The 17,856-nt window shown below is 40.4% G+C and overlaps 1 long non-coding RNA gene across 1 annotated transcript in view; it reads right to left on the bottom strand.

Moving 5' to 3' along the window:
* Nucleotides 1-382: 382 nt before the first annotated feature.
* LOC138983528 (uncharacterized) overlaps nucleotides 383-17,856 on the bottom strand; it is an 86,283-nt gene continuing 68,809 nt past the window's right edge. The window contains exon 2 of the long non-coding RNA XR_011461180.1: nucleotides 383-1,977. This is a non-coding gene — a long non-coding RNA (uncharacterized lncRNA). The remainder of the gene's footprint in view (nucleotides 1,978-17,856) is intronic.

The raw sequence follows: 17,856 nt of genomic DNA, 5'->3' as shown, positions 1-17,856 counted from the left end.
CACATCGCAACATTATTGAATATTTGTACCAGTTTCAATTTGTCTGATTCAAACTAGATGTTGAATGACACAGAAATAAAACGATTTCTTCGTGAACTTCAATTTTGTTTGAGTAATATATCAGGTGTACGATACATCTACACAGTTGTGTGTGTGTGTGTGTGTGTGTGTGTGTGTGTGTGTGTGTGTGTGTGTGTGTGTGTGTGTGTGTATGTGTGTGTGTGTGTGTGTGTGTGTGTGTGTGTGTGTGTGTGTGTGTGTGTGTGTGTGTGTGTGTGTTCTTGAACATAACTACACCCATGTGTTTATGAGTTACATAATTATATATATGCGTTCAGTCAGTCTGCATGTTTCCTTTCACAAAATAAGACACAACATCAAAAATGAATACAGATTTGATCTGCAAGGAGGAAATATCAAACCAACCCACACCCCAAACCTAAAGCAGCTCATGACAAACTTTTGGTACACACTTTGCAAAATAAAACTCTAATTTCTAACCAGCTGCATTACACGCTGCCAACAGAGAGAGAACAAGTCGCGTAAGGCGAAATTACAACATTTAGTCAATCTGTCGAACCCACAGAATACAAGAAACTAAGTCCATCTCACGATGAACACGAGCCGAAATCATATGCACTCGACTTATGAAATAGAAAGAAATTAAATACGACGAAGAGAAGAAAAAGTTTGAAAGTACCATTGAACTTCCATGTCGGCGTGTGGCTGAGCTTAAAATAGGAATGTTGTTGCAATCTGTTAGGCACTTTCCCTTTTGACAGGTAGTTTTTGCATGTACAGCAAAACACGGCCTTTTTTACAAATCCTAAAGACTGTCGGAAACTTCGCATGCTCTCTTGTGAACGCCATGTGAAACATTGATTCTGAAACAAAAATCTATGGCATGAATGACAATGGAAAGACGGTCTCTCTCTGATTCCAAGTTCATAATGACAGTTATGAAGTGCTGAATTTAAAAAATCTGTAGATGAAGTAAAATCATTTGAATGTTGGCTTGTTGAAACTTCATAACAAACAGCCACCTCGTCTATATCATTATCTGAAAGAATGCAAACTTCCTTTGAAACACCAACATTTGTATGGAAAACTTCTGTTTCTGTCATCTTTGATTTCATTTGACAACTTGGACTGATGGCATCTTCCAGAGATATATCCATTACTTTCAACTTGCGCCTCTTTGTATTCCTGTAAGCCTGCCACTTATTTATAAAAAAGAAACGTTTGATACTTTTACCAAACAGTTAGTATAATGCACGCTCTACCTGTATTCGTCTTTAAATTCTGCAAGACTGAAGCGAAAGAGGTCTGTCTCAGTTTTGTGGTCAGTTTGTTGTGTACATTTACACACGCACAACGAACAACACATGCACAGGCCCGGGGGAAGCTCCACTTTCTTATGTCCGACGATAGACGTATACATGTAGTTTACATGTTTATTAGTCATCTATTTGATTGATTACGTGTATGATATGACGGAGAGTCGCATCGGTTTGATGCCGTGAACCCAACCGTGGCTGTGGCTGTCGTTTGAAGTAGCCTACTTCTTTATAAAGATTAATTTACATTCTGACCAAGGCATGTTTGGTACCTACTGAATCCTTGTTGCGTGTAGTTTTACGTGGCACGTTGCCCAAAGTTGTATTCTTGAGGAGCATAAAATAAAAACGTGTTACAAAGTTATCTCAAAACTCTGCAGTGACTGCTCGCGCAGCAGGTCAGCTAATTATAGCACGCAGCCTCCACAAACAGCTTTCGAGCCGAGACCACGGCTCGTCAAAAACTGCACGCACTGCAGTGTTTTCAGTCACGAGAATAAAATAGCTTCGTCAATCCACGCGGCAAGGAAGTCGCTCAATTTTTGCGTGCAGCACGAAGTAAACAGACATGCAAGAATAGCGATGGGTTCAAGTTTAGGTCGCTCCAGGAGAAAAATTCTTTTGGATGTTGGCCTTTAAACTATAAAAGATTTCTGTTTTCATCAAGACAAGATCAGTACAATTCGAAGTTTTGAAAGTGTTAAAAAAAGATAGCCCGGAAGCAGGGTCACAAAAGGTCGTGTGTCAAAGCAGACCATTTTTCTGCATAGCGCTCGCCTTCTTTGAAGCCAGCCGCCGCCGACAAGTTCGTGTGACTCGCAGCCGTTTGCATGTTGCGTTTTAGAATCAGAGGTACACAATAACGTGCTATTGCAGAACCAGCCAGTCGCATTGAAATCACAAACTGACGCCTAAATTGTGAAAAACAGGAAAGTGGATCACACGGGTTCACGATGGCTCACGATAAAGCACGAAATCTGGTTTGTGGTTTACGCGAACTAAATAGCAATTCAAACGAACTAATTTAATGCTATCAAATGCTATTGCAAGTGTGTTCTATAAGGTTAGAACTGCTTTTTTCATGAGAAGATTTAAATCGTTTTGTAAACCATTTGAGACATACTGGGGCTTTAACGAGTTTTCTCTCATACTTATGAGCAGTTATAGTTATCAAAAGTATTTGCTCTCATGTTGTTAGCACTTTTGTTAAGTATTTTTATGTACTGTTCTTTTTAAGTGTGCGCCTGGTGTTTATGTTCTGGGTTTATGAATGCAACAAATATCGTTGCACATAATGTATGCTGCCTTGCAAGTGCAGAAATTGCACGTGACGATTTTTTTCTCATACTTATGAGCAGTTGTAGTTATTAACAATATTTGCTTTCATGTTGATAGTGCTTTTGTCAATTAGTTCTTTTATAATTCTTTTAAAGTGTGCGCCTGTTGTTTATGTTGTGGGTTTATAAATACTAGAATGCACCTTGCAAGAAATTAAGAAAAATAATATCGTTGCACTCAATACGATGTACGACAGCAACTTCTCGCCTTTTACTCAGCTTTACAAACTATTATGTTTAGTTAAGTAAATATTTTGTATCACTGTTTTTTCTCTGAGACTCAAAACTTTACTTCTGATTGGTCCCAGTTGCAGTTATTTGTGTAAAAAAACTGTTGAATAAAATATAATATAAATGTATATATTTCATTATGCACTGTTACCATGGCTAAAGAGGTTTTATTAAACATGTATAATTGTTACTAACGACGGAATTCAAACTATGAGTAACATTGACAAAAACGTTTGATATGTGTGCCTTCCGGTTGAAAAAAACAGTAACTAGAGTTGGTTTGCTTTTAATGTGTGTATGTGTGTGGGTGTGTGTGTATGTGTGTGTGTGTGTGTGTGTGTGTGTGTGTGTGTGTGTGTGTGTGTGAGTGTGTGTGTGTGTATCTGTGTGTGTGTGTGTGTACGTGTGTGTGTGTGTGTTTGTGTGTGTGTGTGTGTGTGTGTGTGTTTGTGTGTGTGTGTGTGTGTGTGTGTGTGTGTGTATGTGTGTGTACGTGCGTTTTTGTGTGTAGAGGCTTTTTTGCCCTCATGTGCTTGTGTGTGTGTGGTGGTTTTTTTTATTTTATTTTTGTTTTATTTTTGTATCCAGGCGGTCATTTTCTTTCAACTCATTAATACAGGCACCATTAAATGTGAGCTACCAAGAGTTTTATGCGCAATAATTTTGCTCTTGATTCTCAGTTTTTCTAAATAGAGTAGCAAAAAGTGATTTTAAAAAGAGCATTCAATGATCTTATTGGGGAAAATCAAAGAAGTGGGTCGTTCCAGACGAACTTGTCGCTTCTTCCTCCTTTATTTCTCATGGATGTTTCTTGCTTTGTTTGTTCTTTTTTTTATCTCTCTGTTTGTTGGTGTGCCTCTCTGTCTATCTGTCTGTCTGTCTGTCTGTCTGTCTGTCTGTCTGTTTGTCTGTTTGTCTGTCTGTTTGTCTCTCTGTCTGTCTGTTCAAATGTGTTTGAGGAATGTTTATGTTCAAAATTGGTATGCCAAATCAGATTCAGATGAGGCGTTTTTATTTATAGAATGTATAAATCCTCCTTCTTTTTGGAAAATTATATATTAGTATTGCCTGCTGATGTCGCCATCCGGGTTTTCAGTTTAGCAGAACAAACAAAAAGTTGCCTGTTAATAAAGTTCGATTTGAGGGAATTCCTAAATTAAAAAGGTTGTGGCGTGTTTGTACTTCTGGTTATGTAGGTGATGAATTTAATGTAGGCGTATTATGTTGTCCATATTTTGTAGAATTATGAAAAAGGTGTTTTTCAGCATGTTTTTAAAGAAGACCAAATTGCAGGAATCATTTTCAACGAAAAGTTAAAAAAAATTGTTACAGTTATGCTATTTTATTATTGAAATTAGGCAAATGTGTGATTAATTTAATATTCTTATTTTTCTCTTTATTGATGTGTTTTCTTTTGCGAATATGTTTGTATGACGCCTAAACGGTGTGTGCGTGCCCGCGTGTTTCTCCAGGTGTGTGTGTGTGTGTGTTTTTGCACCTCAGCTATCTTTATGTTATTTGTGTGTGTGTGTGTGTGTGTGTGTGTGTGTGTGTGTGTGTGTGTTTGGTTAATTTGATAATGTTTGATATTGTTGTTTGTTCAATCTGATAATTAATCAATTGCAATTAATGCCTTACTTTTCTTTTTTTGACCTAAAACATTCAAACCTTGAAACTACTGCTGCTACTTCAAACGCCGATATAAGAGAACAAGTCACGGCCAACGTAATTATAACAAAAATAAAATATGAGCAACGATAGACCGTCTGCTTTTTATCTGAGCCGCCACACACACACTTACACACAGCCCTTGTGGTCCCCTCCCCCCCCCTCCCAGTCCTGCACCGCCTACACCCTTCCACCCTCCCATCAAACTGTGCAACTAAACTTACTCCACCCAATCATAAATCCCATCCAACGGTCGATAAACCTACTTTCTAAGACAGGATTATTATTTTTGTTTTTTAATGCATTTCTATACGCCGACAGACCGAGGGCCCCAGATTTTACAGGAGGGTTATATAGTCAGCACAGTCCTTACTTCCTTCAATGCATCAACCATCACTTTGGAGGATAAAGCTCTATTTACATGGCCGATATATATCAACCCGTTTTTATCCGACAGAAAGACGCTACTCAGAAGTTGGCGAGGCAGCATTGAAGAGAAGTTAGCCGTTCGAACACCACCACCCCAGCCTCCACACACCCCCCCCCCCCTTGATTTTTAACAGACTCTCATCCGATTGCCATCCAACCCGAAACCTCAGATGAACGCTTGTCGACTTTCTCGTCAAATTTGAAGTAACTTACCCCGACAAGCTCTCTGCTTTGAGACTACGCGCGTATTTGACTAAATGTGTGCGAGCTCACAATTGGCTCGTTTTGTTATGCCTTTCCGACCTTGACGCAGAATAATATCTACTTTTGTTGAAATCAGCGAGCCGCATAAACTGTTGACATGGAGAAAACTTTACAGCGATTTTGTATGACCAAATGTGACCCTCCACCACGGAATGAGTCGCATGTCACCTTTGCATGATTTTCATATTTTTACATTTTCCTAAAGAGTTTTTTGTGCTCTATCCAGTGGTGAAAACCGTTTTAGAAAAGAGCGAAAACTGTTTGAGTTATAAGCCTGTGACTAAGGTGACCCTCACACTGTTACCAGACACTCCCCGGACTTATATATTAAGCCTAGCGCAGAACCGTGCGAGATGACATGCGACTCATTTCGTGGTGGAGGGTCACAAATATCGTTCAGGTCTACTGGAAGTCGGTTACAAACTAGCCATGTGAAAAGCGCTTAAGACGACACTCAATCTGTTATTAATTCAGCAGCGGCTAAATTCGTGTCATATATGCACTGTCCTAACAATGGGAGAAGCCACCCCTACTGAGATCGAACCACAGACGAAAAGGAAAGGGGTCAAAATCCTTAAGTTATTGCCTGCTGGCGTGACAAAAGAATGTTTAATGCTTTATATTAAGTTCGCATAGGGATGATATGGGAATTTTGTCTGCGTATGTTAACCTCAGTATAACTCCAATAAGAAATATGTAATGCTTACTAGTGCCAAAACCTGGGGTTACCCATTATCACGTGATAATTACTAATTAACGCTGTCAGTTACTGTTTTCACTCGTTAGTTACTCATTTTCACGGGATAATTAGTAATTTTCACGGGAAAATGACTAATTTTTAGTTTTGGCACTAGCAATCCGTCAGGAAGTGAGCCAAAACTAAAAATTAGTAATTAACAGGTGAAAGTCAGTACTTTTCCCGGGAAAATTAGTAATTAACACGTAAAAATGGTAATTATCTAAGGAAAAGTAGTCATTTTCCCTTGATAATTACAATTATGAGGTTTTGGCACTAGTAAGCCCTATGACGGCTTACTAGTGCCAAAACCTGGGGTTACCCATTATCACGTGATAATTACTAATTAACGCTGTCAGTTACTGTTTTCACCTGTTAGTTACTCATTTTCACGGGAAAATAGCTAATTTTTAGTTTTGGCACAAGCCATCCGTCAGGAAGTGAGCCAAAACTAAAAATTAGTAATTAACAGGTGAAAGTTAGTAATGGAAAATTAGTAATAAACACGTGAAAATGGTAATTATCAAGGGAAAATTACTAATGTTCCCTTGATAATTACAATTATGAGGTTTTGGCACTAGTAAGCCGTCATAAAGAAATATAATATTTTTCTTTTTCCCTGAGCTGCTGACTCCCGATCGCCTAAAAAGAATTAAGCCTAATGTATTTGCTTTCTTCTTCTTTTTACATTTAGTCAAGTCGAGACGAGGGTCGTGGTGTATGTGTGTGTGTGTGTGTCTGTCTGTCTGTCTGTCTGTCTGTGTGTGTGTGTGTGTGTGCGTGTGTGTGTGTGTGTGTGTAGAGCGATTCAGACTAAACTACTGGACCGATCTTTATTAAATTTGACATGAGAGTTCCTGGGTATGATATCCCCGGACGTGTTTTTCTTTTTTTCGATAAATGTCTTTGATGACGTCATATCCGGCTTTTTGTAAAAGTTGAGGCGGCACTGTCACACCCTCATTTTTCAATCAAATTGATTGAAATTTTGGCCAAGCAATCTTCGACAAAGGCAGGAATGTGGTATTGCATTTCAGCTTGGTGGCTTTAAAATTAATTAATGACTTTGGTCATTAAAAATCTGAAAATTGTAAAAAAAAAAATTTTTTACATGTATAAAACGATCCAAATTTACGTTCATCTTATTCTTCATCATTTCCTGATTCCAAAAACATATAAATATTTTATATTTGGATTAAAAACAAGCTCTGTAAATTAAAAATATATAAATATTATGATCAAAATTAAATTTTCGAAATCAATTTAAAAGCATTTCGTCTTATTTCTTGTCGGTTCCTGATTCCAAAAACATATAGATATGATATGTTTGGATTAAAAACACGCTCAGAAAGTTAAAACGAAGAGAGGTACAGAAAAGCGTGCTATCATTCTCAGCGCAACTACTACCCCGCTCTTCTTGTCAATTTCACTGCCTTTGCCACGAGCGGTGGACTGACGATGCTACAAGTATACGGTCTTGCTGAAAAATTGCAGTGCGTTCAGTTTCATTCTGTGAGTTCCACAGCTTGACTAAATGTAGTAATTTCGCCTTACGCGACTTGTTTGTTCCTCTTCTTTTTGTATAAGCGGCCCTCCCCACATGAGCTGATTTGTACTTTTAAGCTGGCTCTTTCAACATCAGTCGGGTCAAGCACAAGACCAAGTGCGCACGGAAAAGATCCTGTAATCCATGTCAGAGTTCGGTGGGTTATAGAAACACGATAATACCCAGCATGCTTCCTCCGAAAGCGGCGTATGGCTGCCTTAATGGCGGGGTAAAAACGGTCATACACGTAAAATTCCACTCGTGCAAAAACACGGGTGTACGTGCGAGTTTCAGCCCACGAACGCAGAAGAAGAAGTTGCCTGTAATCTATCAAACCTCTGCCCACGATTTTAATGTTGATGGTGAAAACGGCTGTGCCGATCACAGTTGCGTTTATTGTTAAAGCGGCTGTCTCTGCAGGATGTTTTTTTATTTATTTTTTATTTTTATTGTTTACCTTGCTCTTCTTACAGCTGTTGCTTTTTATTTTCGAAGTTGATCTCTTCACAGCAGTATTGCGCCTCATTATTTTATAAAACAGCCCTGTCAACGAAAGTTGCTTTTTATTTGTAAAGTGGCTCTCCTTCGAGCAGTTCTTTTTTTGTTTTTTGTTTGTTGTTTGAAGCGGCTCTGCCCACAGGATATGCTTTAATTTTCAAAATAGCTCTGCGCACAGCTCTTTTATTTTCAAAACGGCTTTCCTCTAGGCATCATGCTTTTTGGTCTTTACCGGCTCTGCATACAAGTGTTGCTTTTAATTTCTTCAGCGGCTCTTTTCACAGCAGCTGCTTTTTAACATTTACATTTTTAAAACAATGGATTTTTCCACAGGAGTTGGTTTTTACATTTAGTCAAGTTTTTGTTTATTTGTAATGTGGCTCTTCTCACATCAGATTCTTTTCATTTTCAAAACGACTCTGCATGCAGTGCTTGCTTTCACTTTTTTTTTTAAATGTATCTCCCCCAAAGCAATTGACTTTACTTTGGAAACTTGCTCTGTCCACATGACTGTGTTGCTTTTTATTTTCAAATCTGGCTTTTCCCAAATAAACTGCTTTTTTTAATTCCTCTGTCCTCAGCTATTAGTGGTGTTTTTTTTCTTGATGGCTTTGCCTACAGCACTTTCCTTTATTTTGAATTGTTTTTACCCGGCAGTAGTGGGTTCTTTTCAAAAAAAAATATATATAATTTTACTTCAAAAGTTGAATTGCCCTTCTCACAAAACTGCTATTTATTCATAAAATGGCTAAGCCCACCACAGTTGCCATGCCAACAGTAGTGTGTTTTCCATCTTCTTTTTTTATTGGGGGGGGGGGGGGGGCAATGAACAAGGAGTTATGATAGTTAAACAGTCAAACGGTTGTCTATTTGTAATCATATACATACAACAACAGTCATCGTCATGTTGGAGAATATGATTCTATAATTATAAGAAACTTGTTTCTACTAAAAGGCATTGTTTTGAATAAGGGATCAACATCAACCAAAACAGATTGCACACTCCCTCTTTTGAAACAAATCATACACATCTACGAAATGAAGCTCTGTTTCGGGGAAATAAAACAGTTACCTTAAACGCCCCCATCACCGTACACGACGTTAAAGGCACAGTAAGCCTCCCGTAAACCATCACAGAGCTCCCCGAGCGTCTAAATACAGTACAAGCATACTTCCATTTGAACGCTCACCGAACGGGAACATCCTGGCTGCTTTCTGTCGAGCGTGAGACATTTTCCAAGAATTTATTTTCGTAGACTTGTTCCGTTAACAACAACGGCGCCTCGTTTTTGCGCTAGACCTAACTTTTAAAATCTAAATAATAAATTGACAGCTTGTTACACAAACATTCTTTAATCATAAAAGAATTCGTTTTTCATCAAGACAAGATCAGAACAATTCGAAGTTGTGAAAGTTTAAAAAAAGAAAAGCCCGGAAGCAGGGTCACGCAAGGGTCGTAGCAGACGACGGCCGGTTTATCAGTGCAAATCGCCGTTCCTCTCAACAGTCAAAAGCCATCGCTAGAGTTCTTGTGAACCACAGCCGTTGTTTCGTGCATAAAAAAACGTGCTATTGTAGATAAGCTCACGTCGAGTCGCATTCAAATGACTAACTATGACGACTGCATTGTGAAAAGGGAAAACTGGATCACACGGGTTCACGATGGCTCAGGGGTAAGATAAACCACGCAAAAATAAATTCTTTGAAAATTGTTCGCTCTTTACGGAGGGCACCTAGGATGTTCTCAATCGGTGAGTGTTTAAATGAAAGGGTGTTTGTACTGTGTGTAAAAGCCTGACCGTATCTGTGATGGTTTACGGGAGGCTTACTCTGCCTTTAACGAAACATTAAACCCAGAAACCCCAGTCTTCGGACGTTGCTGCGAAGTGTTTAAGATTTGGTGGGGTGGATTAAAGCCTACCGCGGCGGTATCCAAGAAAACCATCAAAGAAAAATCAGGCCGGCATCATGGTTGAACAAGGGGTGCACGATTAGACAGTACAGGTATTTATCAAAGCTGTGACGAAAGGCCGAACTATCGCGGGTCTTAGCCGTCGGCTCCGTTTTCAAAATTAATGTGTCTCCATTGAAGGTCCCGTGAAAATCGGTGACAAAATAATGATCGTCAACGAAGTGCGGCGCTGCAGCGGCAGCCATTATACATCTCCATCAATTTCACAGCCGTGATGGCTCGGACTGATCTCCCTTTCTCCTGTTCGCTTTGATCTCCCTTGGACGTCATGTTCGTGGGGTGGCGGGAATGACCGGAAAGTGCCGAAGGGGACAAGTCCGTGAGTGTACGGGAGAAAGATCGGTTTGTCTTTATTGTTATTTTGATGAGAGATCGTTTGTGTTTAATGTTATTTTGAACTAGACATCGGTTTGTGTTTATTATGAGGCTGATGTTGCAACAAGTAGCTTGCCTCGAGGGAAAGAAGAACAATTATGGTGTTGGTTGGTGGGGTGTTTTGACTTTGCCAGGTAAGTGAGGAATTACAAGGTAGCGATTGTCATGATTATGATAGCTTTAATCGCTAGTCTTAACTCACCCACGTATTTTGGAGAAAAAAATTCAAAGTCAACTGTATCAATCAATCAATCAATGACGCTTATATCGCGCATATTCCGTGGGTACAGTTCTAGGCGCTCTGCAGTGATGCCGTGTGAGATGAAATTTTATACGGCCAGTAGATTGCAGCCATTTCGGCGCATATTTACCTTTCACGGCCTATTATTCCAAGTCACACGGGTATAGGTAGACAATTATTAACTGTGCCTAAGCAATTTTGCCAGGAAAGACCCTTTTGTCAATCGTGGGATCTTTAACGTGCACACCCAATGTAGTGTACACGGGGGGAGGGTTCGGACACCAAAGAGAGTCTGCACACAAAGTTGACTCTGAAATAAATTTCCGCCGAACCTGGGATCGAACTCACGCTGACAGCGGCCAACTGAATACAAATCCAGCGCGCTACCAACTGAGCTATATCCCCGCCCCCAATAGCAATGTTTGATTTCATCATGTTTACTTTAACTCACATAAACTGTTGCACAAACCAAACAAAAATATATGTTGGTTTAGGGTAACCCGACCGACCCTATTTTTTTCCCGCAGACCCTAACACTTTTTTTTCATTTCTCAAAAACACAAACAACTGTTGGCACATTTTGTGAACCATACCGAGACTAAGGGAAGTAACCTCCTTTAAAATCGACTAAATATTAACAAACAAAAAAATCAAAAAGCCGACCTACCGACCTCAAGTTATCTTTTTTTGGTCACGTTACCCTAAACTAACACATATTTTGGTTTCGCCTTAACCAACCAGCAAATGACTAAACAGACAGACTATCCTTCGAATTAAATCTGTTATCATGCATGGGTTTGCCCATTGAGTACACCTTTTGTGGTTCTTTCTCTTTACAGGACTGGAGTTTAACACGCTTTTGATGCCTCGGAACAGCTCCCATGCCGTGTTTTGTTTCTGCATTTAGGATTGACACAAGGAAGTCAAAGTCAACTTGAGGAATTTTAAACAGTAAGGTCCGCCATAAGAGTGATGTTTGTGTGTTACTGCCGTCAAAATACAACGGAAACGCTACGCTTTATTGCTGCGCACTTAACAAACGGGGCAGTGCTATTTCAAAGGGGAAAATATGTTTGAAGAATATGAAGTTCGAGAGAGATAAACTGTAGACATTAATTTCTTCGCTAAAAAAAAAAGTTTGTGTTCGTGCTTTTGTGAAACGGCACACACACACACACACACACACACACACACACCCACCCACCCACACACACACACACACACACACACACATACACACACACACATACACACACACACAAACACCAATGACAGCAGAAAGAAAATCGGTGGAAATAACTGCAATAACATCTGTAAAATATCAGTCATTAAAGAAATTAAGCAAAAAATTATGGAAGTCAACAGGAGAAAAACAAAACCTCAAAAACTGATGGGCGGCCCAAGTGGCAAAAACCTTCAAATCACAATTAAAACAAATCATTCTTTTTAATAGTGTTTTGAATAAACGTGTTTGAGTAAACCTCTTCTTTTTGGTCAGAGATAGATATGGTAAAAGACACACAAACAGAACAAATTGAAAGGAAGAAAGGAAGGAAGGAAGGAAGAAGTAAAGAAAGAAAAAAAGAAAGAAAGAAAGAAAGAAAGAAAGAAAGAAAGAAACAAACACACAAATAAAACAGAAAGAAAAAGAGTGACCGAATAAAACATGAAGAAACACACACACACACACACACACACACACACACACACACACACACACACACACACACACACACACACACACATACACATACACACACACACGCACACACACACACACACATACACACACACACACACACACAGATAGAAAGAAGTGGTCTCAATTTATTGTAACAAACTGCATTGGTATTTGTTGTTGTAACCGCGCCTTTTCTTTTTCTTGTTGAATTAAAAAGTAAATGTTAATTTTCCTTTTTGGTGTAAACGTCTACACATATCCTTTCCCCCCTTCCCCCCGTTCAGGTACCCCCATTTGTATTAATCCTACTTTCTTTCCTAGTGTTTCTATATGCCTGTCTATCTATCTGTCTGTCTTTTTATCTGTGTCTCTGTCTTTTTATCTGTCTCTCTGTCTCTCTCTGTCTCTCTCTGTCTCTTTCTCTCTCTCTCTCTCTCTCTCTCTCTCTCTCCATCTCTCTCTCTCTCTCTCTCTCTCTCTCTCTTTCTTTCTCTCTCTCTCTCTCTCTCTCTCTCTCTCTCTCTCTCTCTCTCTCTCTCTTTCTCTCTGTCCCAAAGCTGCACTCGTTGAACTCAGAAGGCGAGGACATTCTTCATTGTTTTACTGATGTTTACGACAAGGAATAAATACTCTTGCAAAGAAGATCGAAAGGGAATGTTTTACGCAAATGCAGCGATAAGCTTACACTCAAAACGCCACACAATAGCGACCCCACGCAAAAGACCATATAATAGCACATTTTCCTTGGAGAAGAATAACACTTCGGAGCTAGTGTAAAACGCAGGTAAAATGAGGTCCGTATAGCCTTAAAGTGAGATACCACACCTTGATACAAATGCAAAGTGTGTTTTTTTGACACGCAGACAATGAGCAACAAATCTTTCATAGAGCACACTCTTCGGTTAAAGAGCAGACCACGTGGCTTCAATACAAATCTTGTTCAGAAGCAAGTGACCATTTTGTTCTAGTTGAATCTGTTTCATGCAGCCAATTAGGGACATTTGTTGGTTGTACGATTAAAAACAAATCGGATTTGATGTATCATCACTAACGATTTCATACAATGTGGAAACAAAATCCGATTGTCGTTGCCGGCATCTTTGTCGTTTATTTAAGCAGCTGTGATTTCTTATTCCAATTCGTTACCTTGTGCTTTCAATTGTTCGTGACACGCCTTTCGCGAATCTTTGCGAAAAGTACCCCAAACAAATATTTCAACAATTTACTTATTCGTTCGTGTATTCATCTATTTACCTATTTATCTATTTATATATTTATCTATTTATCTATCTATCTATCTATCTATCTATCTATCTATCTATCTATCTATCTATCTATCTATCTATCTATCTATCTATCTATCTATCTATCTATTTTTTTATATTTTTATCTGGAGGTCTGATTTTTTGGGAATGAAACTTGTTCATCTGACACAGTTTCAAGACAACTTGCGCACAGTCACGAACAATTAAGACACTCAGGGCAAAAACGAGAACAGACTGGGATGGAAGTGGCATAGTGTATGAAATCCCAATTTGTACCTGGCTATCTGTCAACACACACACTTCTTTTCTTTTATATTTTCCCTTCCAACCGTCTTTCTTCCATCACAACTTCGTGCAACACTTTGACAGGTGGGAGCGTTCGATTACGGAAGGGCACGTGACTAGCACGTGTGCGCGCGCACTCCTTCCGCTGTCCCGACATGCCACACTCAAAAGGGCCGACATCTAACCACCGGCACTGGCGTATTCTACCTCTAAATGTGAAAGAAAGGGCCTCGATGCTTGAAGAATTATTCTCGTTGTCGGGAGACGAATGGCAGATGGATTGAATAGTTGTTCTGTGAGCGTATCTAGCCTAGCGTAGTCGACAAAACAGTGGTTTTATGTTTTTTCCATCTTGTGTTTTATTGTTTTCTAAGTAGAGTAACGGCGTTGCGAGGCGCGTGGCCGGACTAATCACCTTTTGCATAATTATCGTAAAAGATATTGCAATTAAGTACGGTCGTCTTTTGGCCGCGTGATCTTCAGGGGAGAAATGGACGTTGAAACAAACGCCGAGCACCGAAGCTGTCATTTGAAAACGTGATATGTCAGATGTTGACATTAATTTGTAATTAAAAGAACTCCAGACATATTTTTGTTGGAGTGATTACGGTTACTTCATTGCTTTCCAATTGGTTCATTGCTTTCTTTTATTCGTTTCATGTTCTAGTTATTATTCTTTTTTTTCTATTCTATTTTTTTCTTTTTACATGTTGAAAGTTATTGTTTGTACGTTGAATGTGTGTGTGTGTGTGTGCGTGTGTGTGTGTGTGTGTGTGTGTGTGTGTGTGTGTGTGTGCGTGCGTGCGTGCGTGCGTGCGTGCGTAAAAACGACCAACTATTTTTTTTATATATTTACTTGGGCCTGCTCTGTACTTGATAATGTTAGGGTTTTTTTCAGTGAAAAAGTAGTAACAGATAAATTGTGTTTTGTTGTTGTTGGGTTTGTTTTTCTTTAAATTTGACGTGCAGTTTCTTTCACACACACAAACGTTTCCCTGTGAGATACGTCGCCACTCTTTATGATTTGTTTGTACATGACAACAACAACAACAAAATAACAGTGAGTTGGTGTGGGGCATGGATGTAGCTCAGTCGGTAGCGCGCTGGATTTGTATCCAGTTGGCCGCTGTCAGCGTGAGTTCGTCCCCACGTTTGGCGAGAGATTTATTTCTCAGAGTCAACTTTGTGTGCAGACTCTCCTCGGTGTCCGAACACCCCCGTGTGTACACGCAAGCACAAGACCAAGTGCGCACGAAAAAGATCCTGTAATCCATGTCAGAGTTCGGTGGGTTATAGAAACACGAAAATACCCAGCATGCTTCCTCTGAAAAACGGCGTATGGCTGGGGTAGAAAACGGTCATACACGTAAAATTCCACTCGTGCAAAAAACACGAGTGTACGTGGGAGTTTCAGCCCACGAACGCAGAAGAAGAAGAAGAAGAAGAAGAAGTGAGTCGGTGTGCCCAAAAATGAGATGTTTTTGACTGCGGACTGAGACAGAACAAGATTACATCAATTGAATTGTATTTGTCCTACCGGTGCATATGCTTACATTGAGTGACATAAATATTCAATTCGGCTTTTTAAAAGCGACTAGTTTCATTTCGTTTTTGATTACATTTAGTGAAGTTTTGACAATTATTTTCCGATAGACTGGGGGTGGAAACAAGGGTTGTGGTGTATGTGGGTGTGTGTGCTTGTTTGGAGCGACTCCCACAAAACTGCTCAATAGATTTTGATGAAACTTCACATGTGGATTCTTCCAAAAATAAATGTCTTTGATGACATACTATCCGGCTTTTCTTGTTCTACTTGTTTTGTCTCTTTACAAGTATTTGCATAAGTGCTCTAAGACTAAGTTACTTACTAAGAAGACCACTGTCCAAGTGTAAGCTTGGTTGAACCTGATTGACGGGTGACGTCAGAGGTAATGACGTGGTCATGACGTTGTCAGTCAGCAATGGCAGCTCAGGCTAGCAACCTGAGTCGATTGTTTACAAACTTCTGTGGTCGCGGAGGAGAAAGGTGACACTATGGGTCGACTTTTAATTAAAGCGACGCTCGTAATGGCCGGTTTCAAGCGACCTTTACCCACCCCCACCCCACCCTGCCCCACCCCTCATCTCGGCGCCATCAACAGAAGGGAGACAAGTGACACGGAGAACAGTCAGCAAAGGGGGCTCACTCGCCACCCAAGGGGGAGATCATGAGCTCAGAAAGGGAGACCATCTTGAGGGACAATGCAGGGGCGGGTAGCTCATTAGCTCCACAAATATTCATACGCCACACTGGGGGAGGGGGAGACAGAGAGAGAGAGGCGAACTTAAGGCACAGGCGGTAATTTGCCAAGAATGGCGGAGGCGAGAAAGAGGGCGTGGCGGGGTAATTTCCAAAGAGGCCCTTGCCACTTTGACACCGGAGGGTGCCAGCCGGGGGTTTGAACGCTTCTTTTCAACCGTCCACCCGAGAAGCTGTCCGCGGGTGCAGGACGGGTAGCTGCAGCTTGGAGCCTCCTGCCTTCTCCCTCCCACCCCGCTCCTGTCTTCGTGTCAATGGCGCGGGAAGGTTATGTACCCGTCTTGCACACGACACACACACCCTCCCGCCCTGAAAGTGGCAGGTAATGCGTTAGTCGGGTGCATGACATTAAAATTGTCGCCTTCGTCAAATAGCCCCGTGGAGAGACCCGTTTCTCGCTCTGCCGTCTTTCGCGGGAATCCAAGCGATGAGTCGTTAAACGCATCAGCAGCAAGACGGCATGAAACGAATTCACTTTCCCTTCGCCAGAGTCGGATGTTGCAAATTGGGAGAAAGTGTTGCCTACACACAAAAGACCTGGCTTTGATTAATCTGCGTGTAAGGTTAATTCGTCCAACACGTTGTCAGCCACTCGGAAACAAGAATGATTTAGATAGCCAGTGCACCTAATTTGATCTTTCTGCGAATAATTTTCAAAACAGAATTTGATTGATTTTCTAGTCGGGTGAAGGAAGCTACCCGCTGAGCCAAGCTGAGACGCTTAGCAATATATTTCTGATATCTCTGAGTTTCCCTCGGTACCTGTTCTAAAGCCGTATATGTATAGGTTACAACACGAGTGGTTTTTTATATGGCTTGTATTTCAGTCAAGACCCAGCGGATGAATATCATCGGGAGACACGAGCCTCTGGCGAGTGTCTCTCGATTGATATTCCCGCTGGGTCTTGACTGAAATACAAGCCATATAAAAAACCACGAGTGTTGTAATCTGTATATCCCATTCTACCATCAAACACAAAGTGTAGACTACTAGCGGCACTGTTGCGATCTGTGCAGGGTAAAACTGTTGCCAGCGAGACTTAGCCCTTTTGCAACCTTAAACTAAGTGACCGTCGCTGAAAAAATAAAACGAATGAGTGCATCGATAAGTACGCGGTAACACTACTTTCAGACCATTTAAAAGCTTTAAGTAAAGGTTCATAAGTTGCAAGAAAGTAATGAAGTCGAATAGAAATTAATTTAGTTGAAGCGCACAATTCTTTTGTTTTGCGTTTCAGGTCGGCAGAACGGGCGAAACGGGTTTGGGACCCATTTGGCTTACTCGATTCAGAATTGATTCCACGTTGTTTTTCTCGAACGTGTGTAATTAGGCTTATTGACAGAGAAGCAAATCTTAGGGAACAAATATGTAGGTTTAGATTTAACCATTTGCTCCCTATTTGAAATGTATCTACGTGATAAACTGTTTTGCGAGTGTGTTTGCATGGATGAACTTAAACTGGTATGGGTGAGAGGAAAACGCGACCGACACGTCTGTCACCGCCGATTGATTGCATTTTGAAGGAATATGACTGGATTACGGAAAAATATGTGGACTTACTGCAGAGCCAGGCAAAAGAGTAGACTTGCTCGCAAAACACGTGAAACAGCCGATGTTTGATAGCTGAAGGCGCACACCGGCAAAACACACTACCGACAGATTCTCAAAAGTCGTCTGCTAACGATGCAAGG

Source organism: Littorina saxatilis, linkage group LG13 (genome assembly GCF_037325665.1).
Source record: "Littorina saxatilis isolate snail1 linkage group LG13, US_GU_Lsax_2.0, whole genome shotgun sequence".
NCBI classification, from domain to species: domain Eukaryota; kingdom Metazoa; phylum Mollusca; class Gastropoda; order Littorinimorpha; family Littorinidae; genus Littorina; species Littorina saxatilis.
This window is presented reverse-complemented; position numbering and strand designations above follow the sequence as displayed.